Genomic DNA, 7,658 nt, shown 5'->3' with positions numbered 1-7,658 from the left:
ATCGTTTTTTTTATAAATTTGTTATCACTTTCTGATAAGAACATTGAAAAGCGCTTCTCTCCACATGTTTTTCACCAATTATGAAAACTGATGATAAGCGTAAGGCAACAGGTAAAAAGCTTTCTTTTATTCAGTAAATTCCATGTATGTACAGTTGGACACAGGAATTCCTGGTACACCTCGCTGCGTAGAAGTGCAACCTGGTCACACTCGCCGTGCAGTATTGGGTGTGATAGGGTGTAATTTCTCAGAGCATGGTATACCACGGATTCCTGTGTCCAACTGTACGTGTTACACAGGATATAATCATGAGCAGCTGCTTGCATTACAGTGTCTTCAGAGGGAAAAACGGGGTTAATCAGACAACGAAGTTCACCACCATTCTTTTTTTCATATATAAAACTATAACTTTTCTCAAATTTCTAATGAAATATGAAAATGGACATTTAATTATTGTTATTATTTTGACAAGGAATTTAATACTCAGCATATCTATTTATATTCCAATATTTTTCACGAAGAGCAAAACTGCACAATTCGTAACATAAATTGCACTTTTTGCAATGTATATCTCAATTGTAAAATAAGGAGCAAGTGTCTGGCTATCGTGTATGTACATATACTGTGTGTGTATATATACTGTATATATATATATATATATATATATATATATATATATATATATATATATATATATATATATATATATATACACATACATACATACATATAATATATATATATGTGTGTGTATATATACATACATATATATATATATATATATATATATATATATATATATATATATATATATATATATATATATATATATATATACACTTCTATATAAATTTTCTCCTGAAACTGCAAAATCTAAAAACATCCTTACTGTACAGTTTGGAGCAAAAATGATCACCAAGAACCTGCTCATCCCAAAGAACTTGAATATTCTGATAATAGCGCTAAAGGAAAGGTGACTTTATTAATAAAAATGGAATTGAAAGTCTGTAATGAAATCGATACAAGTACTTCCAATGAAAAGAAATACAAGTTAATTTATCCTTTTCTACAGCAGAATAGCTATTTCCGATTTAGCAAACCTTGACTAACGTGGTGTAATTCTGTTTCCTCCACGCCTCACATTTTTGAAAGATGACGAAATTCATCCTTAAACCCTCGCTGTGGATGTGACGGTAGATTGCGCAAATATCCCAAGAATTGGATTGCCCAAATATCAAGATATTTCTATAGCGCAAATATCCAAAGATATGGATTGCGCAATCATACTCTAGGAATCAGAAGAAACGAACGAAAAGAAGATAATCTTTTATGGAATTCTAATAAGAAAGATCACTGGTATTTCCTGTTTGCGGATTTTGTTGGAAAAGAAAAAGAGGAAAATAAGTAATAAATCATGTTTTATTATAAATAAAATCCGAAACTAACTGAACAGAAATTAATATAAGACAAAAACTAATGGTTTTATGATTCATTGTTTAACTAACTGGAAGATCTGTAGCTGAATTTTTGGCGCCTGGTCCATCTTGGCTATAATTTTACTGAACTTGTATTACTACGAGTAGAGACGTCATAGCCACGTTCTCAAACTTTGGACTGTTGCCATAGATCCTGTATCGCGTTATCTCAATGTTGAAATGGAGTTCCTTTGCTAAATAGAGTATTTGAACATATTTTTTTCTTTCCAAATATAATGATTTATTTCTTATTAATTTCACTTCCTTTACTGTTATTCGCTATCTTTGACGTAAAGCACCTGGGCTTATAGCATCTTTCTTTTCCAACTGGGGTTGTGGCTTAGATGATAATAATAATGATAATAATAATGATGATGATAATGATAATAATAATGATAATAATAATAATGATAATAAATAATAAATACTACTACTACTACTACTACTACTACTACTACTACTACTACTACTACTACTATTAATAATAATAATAATAATAATAATAATAATAATAATAATAATAATAATAATAATAATAATAATAATAATAATAAAGGAATAAATTGAAATTCATCAGTAACAGATTTTTTCCCTGTGGAATCTTTCAGTGCATTTAATAATTTTCATGTAAAAGGTGAAGGGGCGGGGGTCGGTTGATATAGGCACCAGCACTGGGGAAAAAAATAACACTAAGTACCAGATAAAAGGACGATTATTTCCAGGAAAACTATTTTACAAAGGAACAGATGAATGTAATAATGTATCATATATTTCTTTCAAATATCGAACTTTCACTGTAATTATAGAATCTGTATTTGGGTCTTTCTAACCTCCTCTCTCTGTATATCTAGATCCAATATTACGTGATTCTATAGACAGTACTTTAAGATAATTAAAAATATCTGGTTTGAGGGCCTTTGCGTCAATAGGCGTAGGAGGAGAATACGATGATTACAGAGATACGTGCTGGATGACTAAAATTCCTATAACTATTACAAGACAACTTCTTATTTCCTTTCCTCACTGGGCTATTTTTCCCTGTTGGAGCCCTTGGGCTTATAGCATCTTGCTTTTCCAACTAGGGTTGTAGCTTGGGTAGTAATAATAATAATAATAATAATAATAATAATATAAAAAATAGTATAAACTCACTCAGTGGATAGAAATAAACACTGAAGAAAAGTGGGTAATGATCTCTATAATAGAAAGGATAACACTCCTCCATTATAGAGATCACTAAAAACTTTTGTTCTGAATCCTGTTTGATCAAGGCTAAAAATATTTACTTTACTTTTATTATTTTATTATTATCATCATCATTACTTGCTAAGCTACAACCCTAGTTGGAAAAGCAGCATGCTAAAAGCTCAGGGGCCCTAACAGAGAAACCAGCCCAGTGAGGAAAGGGAACAAGGAAAAATAAAATATCTTTAAAACAGAAACATTAAAAAAATATTTCCTATATAAACTATAAAAACTAACAAAACAAAAGGAAGAGAAAATTAATTCCTGACATATATCTCTTTCCTGAGCCATCTCTCCAACCTAACACAATTCTCTATTATAAAACATTTACTTCACCTTATCCTTCCCTCGGTATTTTTGCTGATTGTGTAAATATTTCCACTAAAAGGCAAACACACTTCCTTATCATAAATTCGATAGCGAATGAGACTGCAAGGGAAAATATCTACATGTTTTTATTCCCTTTTCTTAATCCATTTCCTTACACTAGCCTTGTCAAATACCTATTTTGAAAATAGGCAAACATGTTAATGCAAAGGTACATATAGATTATATGGAATAAATTGTACCAAAAACTAATGAATTCTGGGATTTAGTTGAACACCATCGACTTTTCAATTATACTTTTTACTTTGAGAAACGAGGGATGCAATCCACTAATAAACCATCATGTTACTTTAATACATGCTACCACAATGCTAAAGGGGATATGATCAGCTTAAGCATACAATGATAATGATATTTTACATCAGTTCAAAAAGCTGGACTACGTAATGCCTCAGGGAATATTACACTTTCCTACAATTATTCTTAGAAACTACATCTAATATTAAATTTTAATTAAAGTCATTATTGTAAACTGCTATCACTGACAGACAATATTGTGTTAAACGTTGTAAAATATTCTTATACACAACATATTCACATTTATGAGTGCATTGTAATACTGTTTAAGATGTCCATTTGAGTTTTAATTAATTTCAGATTTTTTATCATATTTCCCTGGCCTCTAGGGCCCCTTCCTCCAGGTCCAAGAACGCCTTTGGGAAATTATCTTCTCAAGAAGCAAATAAGAGTTGGATGAAATCAAACCAGCTTTAACTTCGTTAGCAAGACTTATGGTTTTTTTAATGGAATCAAAGCGGACCTTTTAGATCCTCTAGATAAATGATGAATTTGGAAACCTCATGGTATAGTGGGGGGACACTTTGCCGTAATGATATGTCAACTACAATTCATCAAATAACCATTTCTTAAGTCTTGAGTAAGAAGTACTGTATATACTTTACGGATTTGAGATAATTATCATTATTAGTTTGAAGGATAAGGGTTCAGTGACTTGAGAGAGAGAGAGAGAGAGAGAGAGAGAGAGAGAGAGAGAGAGAGAGAGAGCTGCTTCGGTGTTCTAGGAACCGTAAACCTCGGATTTCGGGTTAAATTTCCCTAAGCTCCGGCAAATGAGATTAACTCTTATTATAATGTCAAGAAGATTTATAGTCATATTAAAATTTTGGATTTCTGTTATACATACGCTTAATTCTAGCAATTCCCTTTTAAAACACATTTCTATTATGAGAAAAATGTACTTTTTCTATGTAATTTTCATGTAAAAATATATGCAAAATACGTAAACTATAAATAATGACTATAACTTATAAAAAAAATCGAGATTATCGTCTTTTTAATGATAAATATTTCATACAATTTTTCCCAAAACAAATCAAATTAGATTTCTAATTAAATTTTATTTTTTTTTTTTTCAGAGAAAAACGTTCAAAGACATTCATTTAATACCCAGGTATAACAGGATATCCAAAGTTGCAGAGCCTAGGGGTACGAAACCAGTGGCCAAAGGTCAAGGAATTCATCAATAATAAAAAGTTTCCCCATACGTAATTGTTAAAAGATTTTTGGTGTGAAGTAAAACTACTAGAATTTCCTTTGACATTTCCTGATAATTTATTGTTAAAATTGACAGTTATGGTAAAACATGAGGCTCAGTACTACACAGTATTCTCGAAGTTTTATTACAGCTGTGACCAAGTTGAGGAATGATCTTCCTAAGCAGGTAGTTGAACAGGTGGAACTTCAAACATTCAAAATTGCAGCGAATGTTATCATGTTGAATAGGCTAAAATAAGTCTCTTTTAATAATTTATCTATGAAAAATCTATTTTAATGTTACTGTTTTTAAAGTATGCTATTCTAATTGTTCATTACTTCTCTTGTAGCTTATTTATTTCCTTATTTTCTTTCCTCACTGGGTTACCTTTCCTTGTTGGAGCCCTGTATATATAGCATTCTACTTTTCCAACTAGGATTACGACTTAACTAATAATAATAATAATAATAATAATAATAATAATAATAATAATAATAATAATAATAATAATAATAATAATATAGTTTACGCGATGACTACCTATTCAGAAGCTAAGTCTAATAAGCACAACTGATTTATGGCACGTAAATACTGTACTGCAACATTGCCTTAAGGGAATGAATAAATTGCGTTTGAAAAGACAGCAATAATGCAAGTTAGAGCTTCATATTTTAAAGTTATTCTGAAAATTCCATAGATTTATTCTCAGGTTTGAAAGTAGGACAACAGTTATATACAGGTCGCTAGGAGATTTTCTTATCCTGCGATTTTTCTGATAAATACTGTATTGAACACATACATACATACATACATACATACATACATACATACACTCACACACACACACACACACATATATATATATATACATATATATATATATATATATATATACATATATATATTATATATATATATATATATATATATATATATATATATATATATATATATTTATATATATATATATATATATATATATATATATATATATATATATATCCATGAATACTGTTTATATTGTGATCTGTATCAATCTAACCCTCCAAATAAGCAGAGCAGACCCAGTTTCGATTCCTAGATGAGGATTAACCTAAATTAATCTCCCATGAAATCCAACTGAGGATAGTAAATTTAACACCTTTCAGCGCCATCATTTGTAAAGCGATTTATAGCAAGTAAATAGCAAAAGCTGACATGCAAACTGCTGCTATCACATTTTACGACAAAAATTTATGGAAATTATTTGCTGAAAAATTTTGTCACACTTAAAGTTTAATGTTCCCAGCTACGACAATTAACTTTAGTTGTATATGACGACAAATAGATAAACTTTTTTGCATTGTCGATAAGGAATATTTAAAAAACAATCGAACTTGTATAAAAAGCTAAGCCAGCACAAAAGAGATGGCCATATGAAACTTATAAAGGAATAAAAAAATAAAAAGAGCGGATTAGATCTATATACAGTATAAGAACTTAAGAAAAACTATCAGGAAATAATTTACAATAAAACATGAGAGACTAGACAAAGTGTCAAACAAAAAGAAAAACTATGCACTTAGTAAAAGAACTAATGAAAAAAGTGCATAAAAATAAAAACTACGGTGTATATTTAAAGGAAAATATACTTGAACGTATTATCAACTACAACCAAACCAAGCCTTTAGGATGTTCCCATCTAAAAGCTTCGGAACAGACCAAAGTTTGAACAAAAATCAACAAAGAACAAAACTGAATGTTAATTCTTAAATCGCCTAACCTCCGGCTTCCGTAATCAAGTTGATAATGGTAAAAAATGGTTTGTCAATTTCATCATCATCATCTCCTCCTACGCCTATTGACGCAAAGGGCCTCGGTTAGATTTCGCCAGTCATCTCTATCTTGAGCTTTTAATTCAATACTTCTCCATTCATCATGTTCTACTTCGCGCTTCATAGTCCTCAGCCGTGTAGTCCTGGGTCTTCCAACTCTTCTAGTGCCTTGTGGAGCCCAGCTGAACGTTTGGCGAATTAATCCTTCTTGGGGAGTGCGAAGAGCATGCCCAAATCATCTCCATATACCCCTCACCATGATCTCTTCCACATATGGCACTCGAGTAATCTTTCTTATAGTTTAATTTCTAATCCTGTCAATTTAGACATATAATTACAAGATTAGTCAAGAAGTTCGAAAACAACTTCTCAGACTGAATAAGTATCAAGCTAAAATTACTGCAATTATTACTGACTCACAAATGCTTGAAGGTCTATAAGGGATGCATTATTCTAAGGCTATACCAAGGTCTATAGGCCTATATGTAGAGATATGAATAGATGGTGCTAGGACAATTCGGTCCTGGACAATTCGGTCCCGGACAATTCGATCCTGGACAGTTCGGTCCCGGACAATTCGGTACTAGGACAATTCGGTACCAGAACAATTCGGTACCAGGCTTGTCATTTTCTAAAATCAGGAAAATATGATATTTCTATATTACATATTATGAACTACTTTTATATTTAATATCACCTCAATACCTAACTACTTAGTTTGGTTATTCACTAGTTGTTCATAAATAACATAAACAATCCACCTAACTATTTTATTACTAAACGATTACTTTGGTTATTCCCTTAGTTTAAAAAAATATATATAAAGAAAGCGACTTTATTAGTTTCTTTATTCCAGACTTTTTAGTCTAGTTTCACCCCATCATTCACACAATGGAGTCTTGCAACTGTATACAGTCGGAAAAAAGAAATTAGTTGAAAAGGAAAACTACGTGTACCAATAACATAAAGAAAATGCTGATGGTACGAAGATATATTGGCGTTGTGAAAGGCGGATGTGCAAAGCATGGCTTCACTCAGATGTTAATTTTCATGCGCTCAAATATATTGGAAAACAAATTCATAGCACAACTGCAGCTGAAGTGAGAGCAAAAGTTGCTACTGCAAATATCAAGGAGGGACAATAACAAGTCAAACATCTTCTCGTTCAATTCTAACAGAGGAACTAGGAAATTTAAATGAGTGCGCACTTACTGATATAACGAAACTAGCTTATATTAGTCG

The sequence above is a fragment of the Palaemon carinicauda genome, chromosome 8 (genome assembly GCF_036898095.1).
Source record: "Palaemon carinicauda isolate YSFRI2023 chromosome 8, ASM3689809v2, whole genome shotgun sequence".
Taxonomy (NCBI): domain Eukaryota; kingdom Metazoa; phylum Arthropoda; class Malacostraca; order Decapoda; family Palaemonidae; genus Palaemon; species Palaemon carinicauda.
This window is presented reverse-complemented; position numbering follows the sequence as displayed.